The following is a 7,303-nucleotide window of genomic DNA, read 5'->3' as shown; positions in this document are numbered from 1 at the left end:
CGCCAATGTTATAAGTTTTGGCCCGCACTTCTCTGCTTTAATACCTTCGAGCTTGCTATTGATAGAATGCGGAACGGGCCATCGCAACGTCGCGCTCCTCCTCTACGGCATCTAAGCTGTCCTGCCGATCCAGCTCGGCTCTCTCTCTCTTCGTACATGCACACTCTAGGTGAATCATGGATGATATCGCAGGGTAGCACTGCCTCTGTGCCGTACACCATAAAAAATGGTGTGCATCCGGTTGTGTGATTCAGCATGGTCCGCGGCCCCCATAATACGAAGTCAAGCTCCTCGACCTAGTGCGTATCTGATTCCTTCAAGGATCGCACGAGTCTGGGTTTGATGTCGCTCATAATAAGATCGTTCGCTCGTTCGACTTGACCATTTGTTTGGGGGTGATAGACGGAAGCGTAATCAAGTTTTATTCCCATTTTGCTACACCAGGTTTTCATCTCATCGGCTGTAAAGTTAGAGTCGTTATCGGTGATGATGCTGTGGGGGCACCGTAGCAGTGTACGGCCCCGGATATAAAGTCTATCACTGGTCCGGATTCGACTGTTTTAACTAGTTTGGCTTCTATCCATTTGGTGAATTTATCGACCATAACCAACAGGTATTTCTTCTTATGGGTTCCCCCTTTAAGGGGTCCAACCATATCGAGCCCCCAGACCGCAAAGGGCCAAGTGATGGGGATTGTTTGGAGGGCGGTGGGCGGCATATGGCTTTGATTTGCAAAAAGCCGGCAACCGACACAGTGATGGACAAGGTCTTGTGCGTCTTCCCAGGCTACCGGCCAGTAGAAAGTTGTACGGAAGGCCTTGCTTATGAGCGCCCGAGCTGTGGCATGGTGGCCGCCGAGTCCAGCATGAATTTCAGCCAAGAGCTGCCGCCCTTCCTCTTGGGAGATGCACCTTTGGAGTACTCCGGTTGCGCATCTCTTATAAAGCTCTCCCTCATGGACTTTGTAGGCTTTAGAGCGCCGCACGATGCAGCATGGCTTATTTTTGTCCTCCGGGAGTTCCTGCCTATTTAAGTAAGCTAGGAAGGGTTCTATCCACGGGGCGATGACCGCCATGATCACGTGTGCCGAGGGTGTAATTTTGGTGGCGGAGCCTCCGATTATGTCAGATTTTTCGGGATCTGGGGTTGTATGCGGATCCGGATTAGTATCTCCGGACTCCCCTTCCCATACCACAGATGGCTTGAACAACCTTTCCAAAAAGATATTTGGTGTTACGGGGTCACGTTTAGCGCCGATGCGGGCAAGGATATCCGCCGCTTGATTGTTTTTTCGAACCACATGGTGGAATTCGAGCCCCTCAAATCGAGCTGACATTTTGAGAACGGCATTACGGTAAGCTGCCATTTTTGGGTCCTTGGCATCAAATTCTCCATTTATTTGAGATATTGCGAGATTTGAATCCCCGCGTACTTCAAGGCGTTGAATGCCCATGGAGACTACTATCCGAAGACCATGCAACAGAGCCTCATACTCTGTTGCACTGTTGGAATCTGTGTAAAGTATTTGGGGTACATATTGGACTGTATCTCCGATGGGGGACGTCAGGACGACACCAGCCCCTAGACCAGCTAGCATCTTAGAGCCGTCAAAGTGCATCATCCAATTGGAGTACGCGCCATTCGGCGACAAAGTCAGCCCGTACTTGCGACTTAATGGCCCGCCGTGGTTTGTATGTTATGTCGAACGGGAGGAGCTCGATAGCCCATTTTGCAATCTGGCCCGTGGCATCACGGTTATTTATTATGTCTTTGAGTGGTACTTCAGAGGCTACCGTGATTGAACATCTTGGAAGTAGTGTCATAGTTTTCGGAATGCCATGAAGATCGCGTATGCTATCTTTTGATAAAGTGGGTACCATGACTTGCATGGAGTGAGGACGGTGGATACATAGTATACCGGCTTTTCTAATGGGAATGTATGTCCACCTGTCTCTCGTTCGACGACGAGCACTGCGCTTAAAACCTGGTGTGTTGCAGCTATGTATAGCAACATGGGTTCGCCGACATTTGGCGCTGCCAGAATTGGATTGGTGGTGAAGAGGGATTTTATTTCCTCCAGCCCTGCCATAGCCGCATCCGTCCACTCAAAGTGTTCGGTGCATCAAAGAAGGCGATAAAGAGGTAGCGCCTTTTCTCCTAATCGGGAGATAAAGCGGCTTAGGGTGGCCACGCATCCAGTTAATTTTTGGATTTGCTTGAGGTCTGTTGGGGTAGCCAACTATGACAGAGCTCGGATTTTAGCCGGATTTGTTTCGATTCCTCAATTAGATACAATGAAGCCCAAGAGTTTTCTGGCCAGTACGCCGAAAACGCATTTCTCCGGGTTGAGCTTGATGTCATATGTTCGGAGATTGTTGAACGTAAGCCTCAAGTCATCTATTAATGATTTGTGTGTCTGGTTTTAATGACCACATCATCTATGTAAGCCTCCACTGTTTTGTCGATTTGTGTTTCTAGGCATGTCTGAATCATGCGTTGATAGGTTGCACCAGCATTTTTGAGCCCGAAAGGCATGGTATTAAAATAGAAGGGACCATATGGAGTGATAAATGCCATTGCGGCTCGATCAGACTCCGCCATCTTGATTTGATGGTATCCGGAGTATGCGTCGAGGAAACACAATGCATCGTGTCCTGCGGTAGCGTCGATAATTTGATCGATGCGGGGGGAGGGGGAAGGGATCCTTAGGGCAAGCCTTATTAAGGTCTTTGAAATCGACGCATATGCGCCAGGATTTGTCCTTCTTTGGTACCATCACCAGGTTTGCTAGCCAGTCCAGATGTTTTATTTCTCTAATGAAACCGGCCTCAAGTAACTTGGCTAGCTCCTCTCCCATGGCTTGTCACTTGGGTTATGAGAAGCGCCGAAGAGTCTGTTTGACCGGCTTGTATCCCTTTAGTATGTTTAGGCTATGTTCGGCCAGCCTGCATAGGATACCTGGCATGTCTGAAGGGTGCCAGGAGAAAATGTCCAAATTCTCGCACAGGAACTCTCGTAGTGCGGCGTCTATTATGGTGTTAAGCTGTGCCCCAATTGATGTTGTTTTTGTAGGGTCCATTGGGTGGACCTGGAATTTGACTATTTGGTCTGCTGGCTTGAAAGAGGTGGACTTGGGTCGTTTGTCAAGTATCACGTCGTCCATGTCCACTACGGAATGCAGTGTAGTTAACTCTTCGGCCGCGAGGGCTTCAGATAATGCCTCCAGGGCTAGTGCAGCAGTTTTATTTTCGGCATGGAGTGCTATGTCCGGATCACTGGCTAGTGTGATGATCCCGTTGGGCCCCGGCATCTTGAGTTTCATGTACCCGTAATGGGGTATAGCTTGGAAGGTTGTGAATGCGTCTCGCCCCAAAAGGGCGTGGTATCCACTGCTAAATGGGGCCACTTGGAATGTGATTTCTTCGGACCTATAATTCTCTGGTGTGCCGAATAACACATCCAATGTGATTTTCCCTGCGCATCGGGCCTCCGACTAGAGATGATTCCCTTGAAGGTCCTGCTACTTTTCTCAATGCGGCTCTTATCTATTTCCATCTTCTTAAGAGTTTCCTCATAGATGAGGTTTAATCCGTTGCCGCCGTCCATCAACACTTTAGTAAGCCGGAATCCGTCCACTATTGGACTAAGGACCAAAGCGGCGAGTGCTCGGATAGTTCGGAATTGAGGTTCGTTGCTGGCGTTGAAGGTTATGGCCGTATCGTTCCACAGGTTTATTGCTGTGACATGGCAGACTTCGGCGAGGCTGCGGAGTGTTTGCTTGTGCCTGTTGTTTGAGGCGAAAGTTTCGAAGACGGTCAGTAATGTATTGTTATTTTCTGCGGGATGGTGCTCTGCAGTATTGTCGATGAGAAGGTCCTCGCCACTCTTGGCCACCTGCCGGAGTATCCAACATGCTCTAAGGCTACGTGTTGGTATGGTGTCCGGTGTGCTGTGAAATTTGCATGGCCTATTGAGCCATCCCTCCAGTACGGTTCCACGCCCTGTAGAGGGCTTTGACTTCTTTGTAATCGGGTTGGGTGACTTGCGAGAGCGCACCCTTTTAGTTCGGACGAGAGGTTTAGTTAGGGCGGGGGATCCCAGAATTTTGTTGGGTCTTCCAGGCACTTTCCATCGCGCAGTACTTCTGTACAATGGCCGCTAGGTCGGTGAAGTGTGCTATGTCACAGCGACTTATGGCATTAAGAAATCCCTTGTCCATGCAATTTTTGCGAAACAATGAGATTGTGTCTTCCTCGCGACAGTCCTTAACCTTGCTCATTACAAGGAATCTGGCCCAGAAGTGGTGTACTATCTCTTGGGGCTCTTGTCTGATGTGGGAAATATCGCTTGCGTCTGGGTGGGTGGGTGAAATTAAGTCCACGTCTTGACCCAATCTGGAACCCAGGGGCGGAGGAGCTCCTGAGCTGGGCAGCTCGGGCTCCAGGATATTGCCAATATTTGCGGCCCGCAACCCGATTCTAAGTTCGGAGCCTGGGCCACTTCCTCCCGTAGACGGGTATCTGGCTCAGAGAGCTCGGTAATCTGGACATAGTTCGTCCTCAATATAGAGGAAGAATTGTCGTTTTGTTCTTCCACCACAGCTATCTGATGGGTGACCGGCGGAGAGTTAATCTTCAATAGGTCGGGTTTAAGCCCGATCCGATCATAATCCGTGACGACTCCCAGGGCGCCAATGCGATCCAAGAGCTCGTTCAAGGAGGAGAGCTCCATTGGATCCATCTGCTCGGTGAATTCTGGGCTGACACGGAGGTTGTTTTTGTTGACCTGCGATGTCATCGTCGGTGCGACGGCCGAACGGGCGGCCATGATGAAACCGCCCAGCCGGAGAGTTTGGTCTACAGCGAGGGATCCTTCGGAGGTGATGATATCCTTGACAATGAGGCGAGCCATCAAGCCTTGTCAGGACGACATAGTGGAACTCTCAATGAAAGCACCAATGTCGGTGTCAAAAACGACGGATCTCGGGTAGGGGGTCCTGAACTATGTATCTAAGGCTAATGGTAACAGGAGGCAGGGGACACAATGTTTTACCAACGTTCGGGCCCTCTCGATGGATGTAATACCCTACTTCTTGCTTGATTGATCTTGATGGTATGAGTATTACAAGAGTTGATCTACCACGAGATCGTAAAGGCTAAACCCTAGAAGCTAGCCTATGATTATGACTGTTCCTGTCCTACGTACTAAACCCTCCGGTTTATATAGACAGCGGAGGGGGCTAGGGTTACACAGAGTCGGTTACAGAGAAGGAAATCTACATATCCGAATATCCAGGCTTGCCTTCCACGCAAAGGAGAGTCCCATCCAGACACGGGACGAAGTATTCAATCTTGTATCTTCATAGTCCAACAGTCCGGCCAAAGTATATAGTCCGGCTGTCCGAGGAACCCTTACTCTAGGACTCCCTCAGGGACCACGAGCTAGGGGGCATGCCCTCCACCCTTGTGGCCGCCTCGTTGAGTCTCTCACTTCATCTCCCGGTATCCTAGTTTGCTTCTGGTCCAAGAAAGACCATCGCAAAAGTATCATTCTGTTTGGACTCCGTTTGGTATTCCATTTTTGCGAAACTCTCAAACAGACAAAAAAACAGAAATTGGCACTGGATTTTAGGTTAATAGGTTAGTCCCAAAAATAATATAAATAGAATATTAATACATATTAAACATCCAAAGCAGATAATATAATAGCATGGAACAATCAAAAACTATAGATACATTGGAGACGTATCTGCAGCTCTCCTCACCTATGATGCATGCCTAGTGGCGCCGCCACAGCTGGTCCCGGGATTTGGCTTCTCCTACCGCCCATTTGAACAGTTGCACCGGCTGATCAAGTCATTCCGCAGGCATGTGTGTTCTTTCCTCCGGAGTCGACTCTGTTAATATGATCTCAGCTCGAAATGAACACGACGCTACCAGATGCTGACATCCCTCAGCATATCTCCCATGAGGTCGACTTGCGCCTCCACCTTGTGGCCAGGCGCAGCTCCTTTGAACTTGTCTCCTATCGATGCGATGCTTCCTTGATCTGATTTGCCCTTGCTGCCCACCACCTGAAACGCAGCCATGGCATGTCCTCTAGCGCCACCGATCTGTGATTCGTGAGCAATGGATCCCCTCTAAAACACATGTGGGTTTCTCTCAAAGGCGGCAATGCTGTGGGCCGCATCGAGAGGGTATCCCATGGGATCCTAGGATCTAAGCGATTATCCATGGAGGGATCCTCCAAGGCGGGATCCGGTAGGCGAGGCGGGGAGGTGAGCGTAGGCGATGGGAGAGCTTCATGAGGCTAAGGTAAAGATAGCACTAGTCCACTCCGTCCATATTTAAATACAAAGGCCATCAACAGTAACCCAGGAAAAAATTGATCATCCTGCCTGCGTCCTAGTTTTATGGCCCCCTTTTTGTATTGTGCCAATTTTTGACAAAAAGTTTAACTAACAAAATGTTAATGCATGTCACCAAAAATTCTATCATTAGAATCACATTTGAAAGTAGTTTTCGATGACATTAATTTTAATGACATGCATAAATATTGTATTACATAAAATTATGGTCAAAAATTTGCACAAAATACAACAGAGACCAATGGAAGTAGCAACCCATGATTTAACTACTCACATGCACGCAGTGGAATAGTAATGTCTTTCTCAACTACTTCCTCCCTCACGTCCACTCCAATTTAAATTCACTGTATTAATTGGCCATCAATGAAATGAACGACTTTACACGCGTCAAAATTTCGCATGGGGTGGATCTTCATACAAAAATGCATCCCACAATGTACCCGCATGTGCGTGCGGGGGAATGAGTGCGTGCGTGCACATATTCGCTTCATGCATGTACTGCCTGTGTGCGTGAGAGAGGATGAGTACATTCTTCTGGATCCAGCAGCACGTCAATGTGATCAATCCACCCAAGGAGGTCGCGACAACGCCTCCACATGTGCCATGTGGCTTCATGGATGCCCCCACATCATTTTAATCATAATATATTAACTTAAAAAGGAAGTACTAGTAAGGTACACGTGCATTGCACACATGAGATTTGGCAACCAAATTATGTATAAATACCACACTATAGCATGTAAGCTTTGAGTCATATATGCATGATGTAGACGCTCGTTTAATTCTTATAGTTGATCTCATTCAAAATCAATTAGTTTTTATAAAAATGTTAATCTATTTTATGATTCATGGAATTGTGTGTTGTAAAGCATAAAGTAAAAACAAATCATGGCAATTCAACTAGAAAAAAAGTTTGGACAGTTATGAAATGGAAGA

This window comes from Triticum aestivum, chromosome 3B (assembly GCF_018294505.1).
Source record: "Triticum aestivum cultivar Chinese Spring chromosome 3B, IWGSC CS RefSeq v2.1, whole genome shotgun sequence".
Lineage (NCBI taxonomy): Eukaryota > Viridiplantae > Streptophyta > Magnoliopsida > Poales > Poaceae > Triticum > Triticum aestivum.
The sequence above is the reverse complement of the archived record's forward strand: the minus strand, read 5'-3'. Positions refer to the sequence as shown.